Source organism: Rhinoraja longicauda, chromosome 18 (genome assembly GCF_053455715.1).
Source record: "Rhinoraja longicauda isolate Sanriku21f chromosome 18, sRhiLon1.1, whole genome shotgun sequence".
Classification (NCBI taxonomy): Eukaryota; Metazoa; Chordata; class Chondrichthyes; order Rajiformes; family Arhynchobatidae; genus Rhinoraja; species Rhinoraja longicauda.
In genome coordinates, this window is record NC_135970.1 from 28236156 (window position 1) to 28252909 (window position 16754).

Sequence of the window (16754 nt, forward strand, 5' to 3'; positions counted from 1 at the left end):
CAGTGATAAGCTTTTGTTGCATGCTATCCAGTCAAAGAAAAGACTGCACTTTGTAGCGCAGCGGTAGAGTTGCTGCTTTACAGCGAATGCAGCGCCGGAGACTCAGGTTCGATCCTGACTACGGGTGCTGCACTGTAAGGAGTTTGTACGTTCTCCCCGTGACCTGCGTGGGTTTTCTCCGAGATCTTCGGTTTCCTCCCACACTCCAAAGACGTACAGGTATGTAGGTTAATTGGCTGGGTAAATGTAAAAATTGTCCCTAGTGGGTGTAGGATAGTGTTAATGTGCGGGGATCGCTGGGCGGCACGGACTTGGAGGGCCGAAAAGGCCTGTTTCCGGCTGTATATATATATGATATATGATATATATGATATGATATGAATTCAATCAAGTCATCCACAGTACACAGATGAAAGGTACAACAATTAATGCACGATATAACATGGGAGTCCGATTAAAGATAGTTCAAAGGTCTCCAGTGGGGAAGATGGGAGGTCATGACCGCACTCTAGCTGATGAGAGGACTATTCAATTGCCTGATAACAGCTGGGAAGAAACTGTTCCTGAATTTGTACGCATGTGTATTCAAACTTCTGTACCTCTTACCTGATGGTGGAAGGGAGAAGAGGGAGTGACTAGGGTGAGACTGGTCCTTGATTATGCTGGTGGCCTTGCCGAGGCAACATGAAGTATAGATGCAGTCAATGGAAGGGAGGCTGGTTTGTGCGATAATCTGGGCTACATCCACAACTCTCTGCAATTTCTTGCAGTCTTGGATAGAGTTGTTCCCAAACCAGGCTGTGATGGATCCCGATAAGATACTTGTAATAGAAAGAAAATAACTGCATGCTTTTGTGTAATGATAAAAGTTGCAAAGTTGAATTATAGATAAAGGGATATAAATCCAAGAACTAATTTTTTGGTTGTATTAGTTTTCATGTCAGTTGACAATTCCATTGTGTAAGTGGGCTTTAAAGGCTTACAGCAGGGTTTGGTAACTTATGAATCATGGAAAGCACTACATTTCACAACGTAAGTAGCTTAAACTGAAAAATCTCTTATTTGAAATCTAGAGAATTAAACTCGCAGCTTCCTGAAATGCATCACAGCCACCTCTGTGGGTTAATATTCATAATAATATGTCATGGGTCTTGACATAACTTTCGAATTTCCCTGAAATCAGATTAATCTCATTTGCAGGAACAAATAATGAAGAAAGTGCTACTGAATAGAACTGCTCCATTCAGCAAGAAACGAGGTGGGGGTGGTGGGGAGCTCTACATATGAAGGGTGGGAGGGTCCTTTCAAACTGTTCTTTCCTCAGTCACAATTCACTTGAGCCTCAACCTGTGGAAAGCAGCAAACATTTCTCTTGTTTTCTCTTTCTCTTGAAGAGAAATGTTAACAGCTTGGAACTCTGGGTAAAGGGGAAGAAAATGGACAATGTGGTGAGAGTATAAGCAGATAGGGTGACATAGTTGAGTACTGTACTGGGTACTGCTTTACAAAGCACCATATTCAGAGAAACACTGCAGGAATGCCTTAGGAATGTGATCACAAGACTAAACATCCAGCAACATGATGAGTAGATACCTCTCGGCTAATAGATTCCTTGCTTATCATCTGTCACAAGGGGCAGCTTAGTACTTAAATACAACCAACAGTAGTTCTCCTAAGTTCTCACATTTAACTTCCTCTAGCTTGTGAATGTTTTTACTTTAAATGAGGTAGACTATGACAAAATATTTTTACACAATTGCATTTCTCTGCTTTCAAAGGAAATTTGGGTTTTTCGGTTTTTCCCAAACTTGCTGTCTATTCCAAGCAATACAGAGAGCCAGAACTACAGGCAGCAGCACACTCTCCAATGTCATGGCTATATGTTTCATTCCTTGATTATCTTTGACAGGAAACATGGGATTTACTTAACTCGGGAGGCTCTCCTACATGAGTGTGAACTAAAAAGGATTCAGTTCCCCTCCTTTGGTACTATTTGTAACAGTGTAAGTATTTAGTTTCAGTTTAGAGATACAGCATAGAAACAGGCCATTTGGCCCACCGAGTCTGCGCCGACCAACGATCCCCAGTACACTAGTGTAAGAAAATAACTGCAGATGCTGGTACAAATCGAAGGTATTTATTCACAAAATGCTGGAGTAACTCAGCAGGTCAGGCAGCATCTCAGGAGAGAAGGAATGGGGTGACGTTTCGGAAATGTCACCCATTCCTCTCTCCTGAGATGCTGCCTGACCTGCTGAGTTACTCCAGCATTTTGTGAATAAATACCCAGTACACTAGTTCTATTTTATCCCAGTTTCGCATACTGCACACGAGGGGCAATTTACAAGCCTGCACGTCCATGGAATGTGGGAGAAAATGAGCACCCAGAGAAAAAACACCTGGTCACAGGAAGAATGTACAAACTCCATACAAACAGCATGCATAGTCAGGTTCGAACCTGGGTCTCTGGCGCAAGGCAACAATGTTACTGCTACGCCACTGTGCCGCCCTGTTATTCTGGCTGAGCAGAGACCAAGTCTCCGGTTCTTTGGCGGTTTTTCATCACCATTGCGGACTCTTTCCTTACTCACAAGGTTAGATGTGAGGAAAGATTTGATTATTAATTGGTTACTGTTTTAAGTTAAGCAGAGACAACTTTCATAAATGGTATTCCATTACCCACTGGGGTGTATCTCTGTATGTTGATAGGAAATCACCAGTGGAGTCTAATGATTGCTTAAAAAGTCTGGAGATTCGAAAGGGGGACGAGAAAGTGATAGATTTTCAACATCGTAAAAGTCGTTTGGCTGCAGTTTGTCATTGAGGCGGGCTGTATACATGCTAGAGAATCATGTGTATTCTATGATCATTGTATCATTGTGTGTTGGTGCTGGAGCATTGCAGGAAGGCAAGTTTTGATTTTAAGAGTTAATATCATAAGTTGGGCAGAAACCCATTTGAAATTGAAAGATGTGAGATGAGCAGTTTCAGCCCTGAACAGTTTCAGGATTCTCTCTGAGCTCCAAGTATCCCACAGCCTGATTGGAATCAGCTGCCCTTTCATTCAGTGTAGTTTTGCCTTGAGGAACGTCTGTTGGCTCAAAACAGGAACCTTTTTCTGCAAGAGGATCAAACTGAATTCACCCCATCAACGTTTCACTCTCTAATAAATTCTAAGAATGTCACTGTTGAATGCTAGCCCTGCAATGTTGCTGCAAGCACGCTGTGTGAGATAATCAAGATTCAAGATATCTTTATTTGTCATCCAAAAAACAATTTTTTTGGACGAAATTCAGTCACACACAGTCCAAAAACAAAAGCATTAAAATAGGCAAATTACACAATACAGTGTAATTTGCCTGAATAGAGTCATAGAACGATACAGCATGCCCTTCGGCCCAACATGCCCACACTGGCCAACATATCCCAGCTACACCAGTCCCACCTACCCGCGTTTGGTCCATATCCCTCTTAATCTGTCCTATCCATGTCCGGTCTAACTGTTTCTTAAATGTTGGGAAAGTCCCTGTCTCAATGACCTCATCTGGCAGCTTGTTCCATATACCCAACACCCTTTGTGTGGAAAGTTGTTGTGGATGGTGTGAATGTTGTGGAAACAGGCGTAGGCTGGTTAGACTCCTGGTTGTCACTGTGGCTCAGGTCACCATAGTGTTTAATCAGAAAGTCAATAATCAACATTTGATTATTTAATTACTAATTTGCAATATTTATTTTCTCACTTTAATACTGTGCCGTGGAGGAATGAGTGCACTTGAACTGCTTTAATATTACTCAAAGTTCAAGTTGCCTTGTACCACTGTTCAAAGGTTAATGTGTCCCATGGTTGCATTTGACAAGTGATGGGGTGTTGGAAATACTACCGAGACAATCTAAAACTATAAACAGAATCTAGATCTTTTACTTCCACAACTGAAACACCATTGTGCAATCATGCATCCAGAGAAGTTAACATTCTTTAATTTTGAGGATTTATTCTTAAAGTGTACATAATTGTGGAATGATAAATGGGTTTAGCAACAGTGTAGGATATTAATACTTCACTTCTAAATAGAACATAGAACAGTACAGGGCAGTAAACATATTCTTTAGCTTACAATATTTGTGCCGAACATGATGCCAAGCCCAACTCTTATTTGTCTACACATAATCTATATCTCTCCATTCTCTACATATCCGTGTGCCTATCCAAAAATCTCTTAAATGCCATTAAATGCCAATCTCTTAATTGCCACCACCAAGGTCCCTCTGAGCATCAATGATGTTAAGTGTCATGGCATTAATTGTATATTTTCCCCTTTTAGTTGACCTCCCGAAGTGTTACATAGTGCCACTTGCTTGGATTAAACTCTATCTATCATTTCTCTGCCTATTTCTGCAACTGCTGTATTCATGCAACATAGAACGGTGTATTCATGCAACATAGAACGGAACAACACGGGAACGGGCCCTTCGGCTCAAAATGTTTGTGCCGAACGTGATGCCTAGTTGAACTGATCGCATCTGCCTGTACATGATCCATATCCCTCTATTCCCTGCACTTCCATGTGCCTATCCTCTTAAACAGCACTATCATATCTCCCCCCACCAGCACCACTGGCAATGCGTTCCAGGCCCCCACCGCTCTCTCTGTTTAAAAAAAACTTTACCCGCATAGCTCCATTAAACTTTTCCCCTCTCACCCTATAGCTATGCCCTCCAGTGTTGGACATTTCCATCCTGGGACAACGTTTCTCTTATAATTCTGTATACTTCAACAACAGCCCAGGTCTATATAACCTCTCCCTGCAGCTGAAACACGCTAATCCAGGCAGCATCCTGGTGAACCGCCAATGCTCCCTCTCCCAAGCCTCCACAACTTTCCTATAATGGGGCGACCGGAACTGCACGCAATACTCCAAATGCAGTGCAACCATAGTCCTATAGAGCTGAATCATGACTTCCTGACTCTTGTATTCAATGCCCCTTGCAATGAAGGCAAGCATATCGTACATCTTCTTTGTGGGGAAAAAGCAGGAACGGGGTACTGATTTAGGATGATCAGTGATGATTATATTGAATGGCGGTGCTTGCTCAAAGGGCCGAATGGCCTACTCCTGCACCTATTTTCTATGTTTTACCTCTCTGCGATTTTTGCATTTCAGAAATGTGCTTTAATTTCTGCGATAAACCAAGTTAATTAGTGGAAGACTTGGAAGAATTGTGGGAATTTCTTCCTCACCTCAAGAGTGCTTGAAAGTTTGAACATGCATCTTAAAATATTTGTGGAGGCAAAAATCCTCATGGGGGTTAGGAAGTGCCTGGAGGACATGTGGAAGTGCTGTGACCCACAAGGCTACAGATCGGAGCTAGGAAATGAGATTAACCAAGATAAATCCAGTTTTTGTCTGGTATGGACCTGAAAGTCTGTATGTCCTCTTTGTATGCTGTTTGATTTCAATAATTCTATAATGTGCCATCATGTGCTGGCAAATTAGATTGATTTATCATCCAAAATGCTGCTAGTTATTAATGAAGTACTCCATAAGCTAATCAATTCTACAGCCCGTGGTTTAGGATTTACATCTATTCTCTGCAATCAGATTTTATCCAATTTCCTTCCCTCTCTTTAGGGGAATGACCTGGGTGAGCAAATCCCTTGATTATGTTAAGAACAGTACAGCACGTATAGGCCCTTCGGCCCATAATATATGTGCCAACCATCTCTTATCTACCTACACATAATCCATATCCCTTCATACCCTACATATCCATTTACCTATCCAAAAGTCTCTTAAAGGCAACTATCGTATCTGCCTCAAACACTGCCCCCAGGCACTCACCATCCTCAGTGTTAAATGATTGCCCCACATATCTCCTTTAAACTTTGCCCCTCTCACCTTAAAGCTATGCCCTCTAGTATTTGATTTTCCCATCCTGGGGAAAAGATTCTGACCGTCTACCCTATCTATGCCTCTCATAATTTTATATACTTCTATCCGATCTCCCTGCAACCTCTGGCATTTCAGAGAAACAATGCAAGTCTGTCCAACCTCTATCTGTAGCATGCATATTTCCTCAGATCTTTCCTGAACCCGGCACACTGATGCAATTATAAATAAAGCACATCAACGCCTCTACTTCCTGAGAAGATTACAGAGATTTGGTAGAGGGGGCGTGGCTGCGCCTTGCGGCTGCGGCTCACCGGCAGTCTCTCTGTCTTTTTTCTGTCTTTGTCTATTGTTACCGTTTAAACGTATGTATTGACCTGTTTTTAGCTGTGTATATGTTGGGGGGGGGGGGGGGGGGGTGGGGGAAACCTTTTTTCTAAATCTCCTCCTCAACGTAGATGCGACCTTCTTCCATGTCGTATCTCCGTTCGCGCTACGGCCTAACATCGTGGAGTTGGCGGCCTCCAGCTGGGATCGACCTTGAAAACTCCGGTCGCAGGGCCTGGACTTACCATCTCGGAGGCTTCGGCCGCGGGCCTTGTAGACCGCAACATCGGGAGCTCGCAGGTCCCTGGCTGGTGACCGGCTTTCGGGAGCTCCAGCCGTAGCAGCTTCGACCGCCCCGAATCGCGAGGCTCGATCGACCCGCTCGCAAGTCCTTCATCGCCCTGCGTGGCTCGGCCGTGGCACTTTCCATCGCCCGGTGGGGGCTTAGGACCTTCATCGGCCTGCTCGGCTCGGCCCTGGGGCCTTCCATCGCCCGGCGGGGGTTTCAAAAGTCGGAAGCCTCGATCGCCTCGAGGCAGCAGTTTGACTGCCTGACCGCGGGAGAAGAATGAGGAGGAGATAAGACTTTTCTTTGTCTTCCATCACAGTGAAGGTGTGCCTGGAGCAATCACTGTGATGGTTGTCTGTGTTAAATTGTAATTGTGTGTCTTGTGTTCTTTATCGTTTACTGTCAACCATTTACTGTTTATTGTTTATTGTCAACCATTAACGCCAGACCCTGACGTGAGAGGACGCTGGCGCTATTTGTTCGCAGCTTCTCCGTCTGGATAAATCTTTTGTTTGTTTGTTTGTTTTTATGTCTTCTTTGCTCTGTAAAGCGTCTTTGAGTTTCCTGAAAAGCACCATATAAATTAAATGTATTATTATTATTATTATTATTATTATTATTATTATGTCAGAGAGGATTCCCTTGAACTTCTCTACAGGTGTACAGTAGAGAGCATATTGACAGGTTGCATCATGGCCTGGTTCATCAACTTGAACGCTCAGGAGTGGAAAAGACTGCAAAAAGATGTGAACACTGCCCAGTTCATTATCGGTTCTGACCTCCCCACCATCGACGGGATTTATTGGAGTCGCTGCCTCAAAAAGGCAGTCAGCATCATCAGAGACCCACACCATCCTGGCCACACATTCATTTCACCCTGTCATCAGGAAGAAGGCACAGGAGCCTGAAAACTGTAATGTCCAGGTTCAGGAACATCAGCCATCAGGCTGTTAAACACTACAGCCTCAAATAAGCTCTGAACTTCAATAGACTATTATTATTATTATTATTATTTAATGCTCTACTATTGTTTGTTTTTTGAGTATGTTTGTGTATATATATATATATATGGTTAATTGGCTGGGTAAATGTAAAAATTGTCCCTAGTGGGTGTAGGATGGTGTTAATGTACGGGGATCGCTGGGCGGCACGGACTTGGTGGGCCGAAAAGGCCTGTTTCCGGCAGTATATATATGATATGGTATGATATGATATGATATATATGTGTATATATATGTATATATATATGTGTGTATATATATATATATATATATATATATGTGTGTGTGTACTTGTGGGTATGTATATATTCACACTGAACTTTTTTTCTCTCTTGTTTATCTTATTGTTTACAGTGTACTATGTTTACATATTCTGTTGTGATGCAGCAAGTAGGAATTTCATTGTTCTATCTGGGAGTCGTAACAGTAAAACACTCTTGATTCTAATCCAGGCATCATTCTGGGAAAACTCCTCTGCACCCTTTCAAAAGCCTCTACAGCTTTCCTGTAATGGGGCAACCAGAACTGCACACAGCACTCCAAAAGCGTCCCAACCGAACTCCTATAAAAAGGCGTCATGACTTCCTGACCCTTGTGCTCAATGCACTGACCTACGAATGCAAGCATACCATATGCCTTCTTTACCACTCTATTCTACTTCAGCTGCCACTTTCAGGGACTTAAGGGACATGCCATTAATTGCATATTTTCCCCTTAGTGCAGATTAAACTCCATGTGCTTCTTCTCTGCCCATTTCTAAAGCTGATCATTATCCCGATGTATACCTCGACAGCCTTCACCGCAGTCTGCAACCCCAGCAATCTTGGAGTCATCTGCAAACTTACTAATCTACGTTTCTGTCCAAGTCATTTATAAATATCATAAACAGCACTGATCCATCCCAAACTCCAAGGGTCACAGACATCGAGCCTGAATATCGTACTTCCACCACAACTGTTGTGTCAGTAAGTTTGTTCCAAATCCATATGACCATGTCATTGCTAATCCTCTGCACCTTGATCTTCTGGATCGTCCAGCATGGGGGAACTTTATCAAATGCCTTATCAAACTTATCGATCATCTTCCTCACCTTCTTAAAAAACTCGATTAAGTTTCATTTAGTTTAGTGGAACAGGGTGGAAACAGGCCTTTCGGCCCACCTAATCCTCGCTGACCAGAGATCCCCGCACACTAACTCTATCCTACACAAACTAAGGACTATTTACAATTGAATTATACCAAGCCAATTAGCTTACAAACCTGTAACCATGGAATGAGCTGCCAGAGGAGGTAGTTGAAGCAGGTGCTATCACAACATTTAAGAAACATTTGGACAGGTATATGGATAGGATAGATTTAGAAGGATATGAGCCAAATGCATGCAGGTGGGACTAGTATAGATGGAGCATGTTGGTGTGGGCAACATGGGCTGAAGGACCTGTTTTCACACTGTATGACTTCATGCAAACTCTACACAGACAACACCCAACGGCAGGTTTGAATCGGGGTCTCTGGTGCTCTGAGGCAGCAGCTCTACCTGCGTGTTGTTGCCCTTTCTCCAATCCACACTCCAATAAATTAAATTCCCAACAGGAGGCACTTCAAGCTCCACTTGGTCTCAGATTTCTGTTTGGTTATTTGGTCTGTCTGTACTGGAAATGGAATTAAACATGGCAATAAAGTTGTTCTCTGATACACTGTCATACTGTGGCAGAACGTTATGTGCAGTTATATAGTGTGTCACAAGGGCTCACTTGAATGCCAAAAATCATGCTTGGCAAAATGTCCAAATATTTTTGCATCTTGCTCTTAGTTTTTTAGTTATAAACAGGGTTGAGGTAAATATATCAACCTAAATAGTTTTCAAATGACATTCTCCTTTAGTTTTAGTTTTGGAGATGCTGTGCGGAAGTAGGCCCTTTGGCCCAAAGAGGCCAAGCTGACCAATGCTCACCTGCACACTAGTTCTATCCCATACCCTACAGACAAACCCTTGAGATATGGGAGGAAGCCAGAGCATCCAGAAAAAACCCAAGCAGTCATAGAGTCAGAGAGTCATAGAGTGATACAGTGTGGAAACAGGCCCTTCGGCCCAACTTGCCCACACCGGCCAACATGTCCCAGCTACATTAGTCCCACCTGCCTGAGCTTGGTCCATATCTCTCCAAACTTGTCCTATCCATGTATCTGTCTAACTGTTTCTTAAACGATGGGGTAGTCCCTGCCTCAACTACCTCCTCTGGCGACTTGTTTCTTACACCCACCAACCTTTGTGTGAAAAAGTTACCCCTTGGATTCCTATTAAATCTTTTCCCCTTCACCTGGTCCTCGATTCCCCTACTCTGGGCAAGAGATTCTGTGCATTTACCTGATCTATTCCTCTCATGATTTTATACACCTCTGTAAGATCACCCCTCATCCTCCTACTCTCTCGGAGAATGTACAAACTCCGTACAGACAGCACCAGTAGTCAGGATCGAACCCAGGTCTCTGGCCCTGTAAGGCAGCAACTCTACTGCTGTGCCACTTCAGCGAATTGTGGCTTTGGACCCCTAGACCTCTCACTCCATCAATGATGTTAAGGGTTTTCCCATTAATTGTCCGTTTTAATGTAGATGATGGAACATGTGATTGTATTAAACCATGGCACTCCTGGACTATTTTAACACTTTAACATGGATCATTAGTCTGATACTATTTACAGTGCACCAAAGCGGAAGACAGGCAGTTTTGTGTTTGGCTGAGAAATGACAAGTATCCTGTGGAGGGCAATAAATATTTAAACTGTACCCCAGTTATTTCCCATACCAAGCTGTTTCTTTTGTAACACCACATCAAAGTCAAAATCAGTTTTATGCATTTGATTGAGAATGATCAGCCATGATCACATTGAATGGCGGTGCTGGCTCGAAGGGCCGAATGGCCTCCTCCTGCACCTATTGTCTATTGATGACATTTTTCAGGAAACTGCAAAACTTCCAGCTCTGTGATTTGTTCCCTTCAAGATACATACTGAGTCATTCTCTTGTCTAAAGGTCCTCTTTATTTTGTTGAGGTTTGATACCTAGTTACACATTCTACAAACAACAAGGATTTTTACTTCACCTTAAAGCTCTTGAAGAATAAGGCAAATATGATAGTGGCATATAGCCTCCCACTCATCGTTATTCTCTGCCCTGAAAACTTGCAATGCCTTCATCCACTTCTTTTCTCTCCCCTTCTGTAAGACTCACCATAAAAGGAGTGGCACAGTGGTGCAGCGATAGATTTGCTGCCTTACGGCGCCAGAGACTCAGGTTGATCCTGACAAAGATTGTTGTCTGTATGGAGTCTGTACGTTCTCCCTGGGATCATGTAGGTTTTCTCCAGATGCTCCGGTTTCCTCCCACATTCCAAAGACGTGCAGGTTTATGGGTTAATTGGCTTCTCTAAATTGTCCCTTGTGTGGAGGATATAATTATGGCATGGTGATTGTTAGTCAAAGCAGATTTGGTGGACCAAAGGGACCGTTTCCGCACTGTACCTCCAAACTAAGCTAAACTAAACAAAAAAACATCGCTTTAGGCTTTGGCATAATATCAGTCTTCCTTTTTCTGATTTTATATTAATGAACGCTTTATAATGAGTTGTATGATAATATATTTAATTTTCCAGAATCTCACAAGAACGACAAATGTTTGTCTTTTGAACAAGCTCCGAATAGCTATAACATGACCCATCTGTGACTATGCTGTAATTAAATTAAGTGCCTGTGTCTAGATTTTTGCATATGATGCCCCTGTTATGTGGTGATGACTGTACATCTGCAAAAAATGTTAAACTATATTTAAAACTAATTTGATGCATGGGTATACTTCAGTTTCCATTTCATCGAGACTGGCATGTAAGATGGAATTTACTTCAGAAAAGAAGAAAAAATTGTCAAAATGAGGGGTTTTGTAAGGCTTAACGGATTTAGATCTCAACATCAGTTAGGAATTGGACCTTTTTTAATTCCTTTTGATGATTTTTCTTTTACTTTTCCTGCCTTGAGTGTAGTGGGAGTGTGGTAGCATTAGTAGGTTTTGTAGTAAGCATTAGTGCCTTGTTTGCTCACAAGGCTTGACCCTACCTGTCAGGTAAGTTAGATCACCAAGATCAAATTACCAGACTTGGCGTTTTCAGGCAAGGTTTCCAATGCAGTGATCCAGATTAGAAGCTATGGGAGAGAAATTCATCCTTCCTCATAGATGCCACGTCTGCATGGAAATGCCAGAGTAGTGTCCACTTGTGGGACCACCTCTTGGTACTCGTCTCTGTTGATGTCACTAGAATGCTGTTTGCTAAACACTTTAACTCACCCTCCCATTCCGATACTGACCTTTCCGTCCTGGGCCTCTTCCACTGTCAGAGTGAGGCCCAACGCAAAATGGAGGAACAGCACCTCATATTTCGCTTGGGCAGTTTACAACCCAGCAGTGTGAAAATTGATTTCTCTCACTTCAAGTCACCCTGGCAATCCCTCCCTCTCCGTCCCTCCCCCATTCTAGTTTCACTGTCCTCCTGATTAATTTTACTGTTTTTATGCCTCGTTGTCACCTTCCCCTCAGCCAACAATGAACCATACGTTTCCTTGAACATCACCTGCTTTGATCTGTTTTCACACTTTGCCCTTCCCTATCCCTAGTTTCCCTCTCCCCTGACTCTCAGTCTGAAGAAGGGTCTTGACCCGAAACGTCACCCATTCCTTCTCTCCAGAGATGCTGCCTGTCCCGCTGAGTTACTCCAGCATTTAGTGTCTATCGCTAGAATGAATGTGTGGAAATCAGTGCAACCAAGTGCCTATGGTCTCAGAAAACAAAAGGCCTAAAGTGCTGGAGTAACATGCATTTTACCTAGGGTAATCAAAGGGAAATTTCTGATATACTAATTCTCCACCTTCTTTCGTGTCCATCATCCATGTTTCAAATGTTACATCACTGTCGTCGTCCATCCTGAAAAGGGCACAAGCTTCTGGCAACAATCAGTGGGAGCCATCACTTGTACAATAGATGATGGTGGTTACAGAATCAGCTCAGGACACTTCCAGTTTCCAGCCCCGCGACGTGGACGCTTCTGCTATGGGGCCTTCCAATTCCTACGCCACCAACAATCCCCATCCCTGCAAAACCTCCCCAACCTCCAACTCCCTTCACCACCAAATTACAGGTTATTTTCCATTACAAAGAGTAAAATATATTGTAAGTGGAATAATAGAAATATCTCAGAGGAAGACCATTTCAGCTCATCGACTCCAAGCTAGTATGTTGGCTCACTATTCTCGCCTTGTTTAAATGAAATGAAACTTCTGACTGGCCCATCCTCTGTCACCCCACTTTATGCTGTCTCATTGAAGACTTGGGGAGTTAATGATAAGCATAAGGGTGGCGCAGGGGCTTGCTGGAGCTGCTGCCTCAGTGCCAGAGAACTGGGTTTGATCCCGACCTCACTGTCTGCATGTGACCGCATGCGTTCTTCCAGGTGCTCCGGTTTCCTTCCACGTCCCAAAGATTTGCAGGTTTGTAGGTTAATGGGCCTCTGTAAATTGCCCCTACTGTGAAGAGTGTGGATGCAAAAAGTAGGATAACATGGAACTCGTGTGAACGGGTGATCGATGGTCAGCGTGGACTCAGTGGGCTGATGGGCTTGTTTCCATGCTGTATTTCTAAATTAAACTTGTAAAGGTCTAATTGAGAAATGGCTGCCAAAAATGAAAAACTAAAAAGGACAGAGAAATTCACTTAACTTTTTTTTTCGGAAATGATTGTCTGTGACTAGCAGTCTCCCCTTTATATTTATTTCTCTCTTTTAATGCCTTCAGATTTGCATTTCAAAATGTATCTTGACTTATCCAAAGGCTGGGTAGCTGCAGAAACAGGCAGCTTGAGCAGTCAGGCAATTCCAGTGTGTTGGATGTCCTTGTCTTCATTTGGCCTCAACTGGTGCTACATGGTGAGGGAGCAAAGCTCTTTCAGTCAGACACTGCATGTGAGGGACAGATGAGTGAACTGACAAGTTTGGCCTGTTCTTTTAAAAGTGTTCAGCAGTTTTACGAAGCTCTGCCAGCCTGGCGGAAAGCCCTGCCTGGCAACAAGGACAAATTTACTCAAGGAAGACAAAGTCTTTTATTGTGTGAGGGCAGACTTTTAATTCCATTTCAGCATGTTACTAACTTTGAACATAATTCTCTGAGGAAATTGAATTATTTAGTCTTGGCAGATGACACTAACATAGAAACAGAGACAATAGGTGCAGGAGGAGGCCAATTGGCCCTTCGAGACAGCACCGCCATTCATTGTAATCATGGCTGATCATCCACAATCAGTAACCTGTGCCTGCCTTCTCCCCATACCCCTTGATTCCACTAGCCCCAAGAGTTCTATTTAACTCTCTTTTAAATTCATCCAGTGAATTGACCTCGACTGCCTTCTGTGGCAGAGAATTCCACAAATTCACAGTTGCTGGCAGACTGAGGAAAACCTCTGCATGTTATTCAGCCCCAAGGGAATAATCTAACACAATCATTTTAAGATAATTTATGAGCCAATATCATATTCCAGGTGAAATATTACAAACTGTGCTAATATCACTCAATGTAAATTTGAGCATAGGCACACCAGGCATCACAGTGGTTTAGGTTTAAGTATTTTCTGATCTGACACTGTGTGAAGTACATGGTAAAAGTATGGCTCACACAGTCCTGATGCGGAAATCGCAATAGCCGCAGTCCCAGAAAAACAACTACATTTACTGGCTTTTGCATTTTATATTCACATTGTGGATTTTCATTTTAATTTGTCCATGTTCATTGAATGACAAAAGAAATGCAGCTTGGAAACTGAGCAAACCCAATCATTTAAGGTGATTTTCATTTCTTTTGGTTTAAACTATGTAAACATACGGTGTTGTAAAAATAAACATTGCTGCAAGGCTTTAAATAGATGTTTGGTCTGTCTCTCTTCACGATCGTAAATCTTGACCTTCTAACAATATCCAGATAGTTCTGCATTCCAGTTCCAAAAGGCATGCACAGAAAGCAAAGGCCAGAGTAGTTTTTAGTAACTAGTGGGATTGAAAAGTTGTGAATCATCGTTCATTAGAGAGTCAGAGTGGACAGCTATGTGCTGAGCCGGAAGAAATGGGGGAGATATTAAACAATTTCTTTTCTTCGGTATTTACCGAGGAGAAGGATATTGAATTATGTGAGGTAAGCGAAACAAGTAGAGTAGTGATGGAAATTAGGAGGATTAAAGAAGAGGAGGTACGGACACTTTTGAAGAATATAAAAGTGGATAAGTCTCCAGGTCCTGATAGGATATTCCCTAGGACATTGAGGGAAGTTAGTGCAGAAATAGCAGGGGCTATGACGGAAATATTTCAAACGTCATTAGAAACAGGGATGGTGCCGGAAGATTGGCGCATTGCGCATGTTGTGCCTTTGTTTAAAAAAGGTTCTAAAAGTAAACCTAGCAATTATAGACCTATTAGTTTGACGTCTGTGGTGGGAAAATTAATGGAAAAGATACTTAGGGACAATATATATAATTATTTGGATAATCAAGGCCTGATTAGAAACAGTCAACATGGATTTGTGCCTGGAAGGTCATGTTTGACTAATCTTCTTGAATTTTTTGAAGAGGTTACCAGGGAAATTGATAAGGGCAAGGCTGTGGATGTTGTCTATATGGACTTCAGTAAGGCATTTGACAAGGTTCCACATGGAAGGTTGATTAAGAAGGTTAAATCGTTGGGTATTAATAGTGAGGTTGCAAGATGGATTCAACAATGGCTGAATGGGAGATACCAGAGGGTAACGGTTGACAATTGTATGTCAGGTTGGAGGCCAGTGTCTAGTGGAGTGCCCCAAGGATCTGTGTTGGGTCCACTGTTGTTTGTCATTTACATTAATGATCTGGATGATGGTGTGGCAAATTGGATTAGTAAATATGCAGATGATACTAAGATAGGTGGAGTAGTTGATAGTGAGGTAGATTTTCAAAGTCTACAGAGAGACTTGGGCCTTTTGGAAGGGTGGGCTGAAAGATGGCAGATGGAGTTTAATGCTGATAAGTGTGAGGTGCTGCATTTTGGTAGGACAAATCAAAATAGGACGTACAGGGTAAATGGTAGGGAATTGAGGAATGCAGTGGAACAGAGGGATCTGGGAATAACTGTGCATTGTTCCCTGAAGGTGGAATCTCATGTGGATAGGGTGGTGAAGAAGGCGTTTGGTATGCTTGCCTTTATAAATCAGAGCATCGAGTATAGAAGTTGGGATGTAATGTTGAAATTGTACAGGGCATTGGTGAGGCCAAATCTGGAGTATGGTGTGCAGTTCTGGTCGCCAAATTATAGGAAGGATGTCGACAAAATGGAGAGGGTACAGAGGAGATTTACTAGAATGTTGCCTGGGTTTCAGCACTTAGGCTACAGAGAGAGGTTGAACAGGTTGGGTCTTTATTCTTTGGAGCGTAGAAGGTTGAGGGGGGACTTGATAGAGGTTTTTTAAATTTTGAGAGGGACGGACAGAGTTGACGTGGGTAGGCTTTTCCCTTTGAGAGTGGGGAAGATTCCAACAAGGGGACATAGCTTCAGAATTGAGGGACAAAGGTTTAGGGGTAACATGAGGGGGAACTTCTTTACTCAGAGGGTTGTGGCTGTATGGAATGGGCTTCCGGTGGAAGTGGTGGAGGCTGGCTCGATTTTATTATTTAAGAGTAAATTGGATAGGTATATGGATAGGAGGGGATTGGAGGGTTATGGTCTGAGTGCAGGTAGATGAGACTAGGTCAGGGAGAATGGTCGGCGTGGACTGGTAGGGCCGGACAGGCCTGTTTCCATGCTGTAGTTGTTATATGTTACGGGCAGTGGGGAATAACAATAAACCTGAATGATATACCATGTGCTGAGTACAAAACAACAAATATCCAGCACAGGTTTCTGAGCATAGAGACTGCTCTGCAATGCTGTTCAGTTGCATTCATATTCACTTTTGCACAATACCTGTCTAATTTTTTTAGAATCTATTGAGCCCATGGTGTTGGTTCTGGCATCCTGTCTTGATTCTTGTCATGATATTTTTTCTCTAAGGTCTGACTCTGCTTTTGCATCTTTCAACAATTTTCACTGAAGAAGTATCAATGATCAGAGAGCAAAGCTTAGCAATTACAATTAGCCCTTTTTAATGTCTCGTCCACTGCCCAACGCTTCCTCTTTACTCCACTGAAATAC

General features: G+C 42.7%; 1 protein-coding gene across 2 annotated transcripts in view; it reads left to right on the forward strand.

Annotated features, from left to right (window-relative positions):
- Positions 1-16754, forward strand: part of dennd2b (DENN domain containing 2B) — a 243904-nt gene that overhangs the window by 78253 nt on the left and 148897 nt on the right. The window lies entirely within an intron of this gene.